The sequence below is a fragment of the Orycteropus afer genome, unplaced genomic scaffold (genome assembly GCF_000298275.1).
Source record: "Orycteropus afer afer isolate SDZICR_OR568_19922 unplaced genomic scaffold, OryAfe1.0 scaffold00481, whole genome shotgun sequence".
Lineage (NCBI taxonomy): Eukaryota > Metazoa > Chordata > Mammalia > Tubulidentata > Orycteropodidae > Orycteropus > Orycteropus afer.
Genome location: NW_006922068.1, coordinates 1,757,191 through 1,757,838, shown reverse-complemented (window position 1 = coordinate 1,757,838; position 648 = coordinate 1,757,191).

Sequence of the window (648 nt, the reverse complement as noted above, 5' to 3'; positions counted from 1 at the left end):
CTAGGTATATATCCTAAAGAAGTGAGAGCCATGACAAGAACAGATATATGCACACCTATGTTCATCGCAGCACTATTTACAATAGCCAAAAGATGCAAACAACCTCGGTGTCCATCAACTGAGGAATGGATAACCAAACTGTGGTACATACACACAATGGAATATTATGCATCCCTAAAGAATAATGTAGAATCTGCAAAACACCGCATAACGTGGAGGAACTTGGAGGACATTATGCTGAGTGAAATAAGGCAATCACAAAAGGACATATATTGTATTAGTCCATTGTTGTGAAAATTAAGGAAAGGTTTATCTATGGAAGGAAATTTTCTTTGTTGGTTACCAGGGGTGGGAGGGAGGGGAGGGAATGCTGTTAGATAGACAGAGATAAGTATTGATTTGGGTGAAGAGAAGGACAATGTACCAAATCTGTGTGACCCATATGACAGCATTGAGGATGAGAAAGACATAGAGAGGTACATGGGCAGTCCAGACAACAAACATGAACCCTTTTTCACATATAGTACTGTGTTGTCAATGAAGGCAAACATCAGTATATGGATGGATAGATGGGTGGACGTGCTGTACGATTAGGTATGTCTATGAAATGGGGAGTGTATCCAAGTACATATATAGGGTTGGCAGACA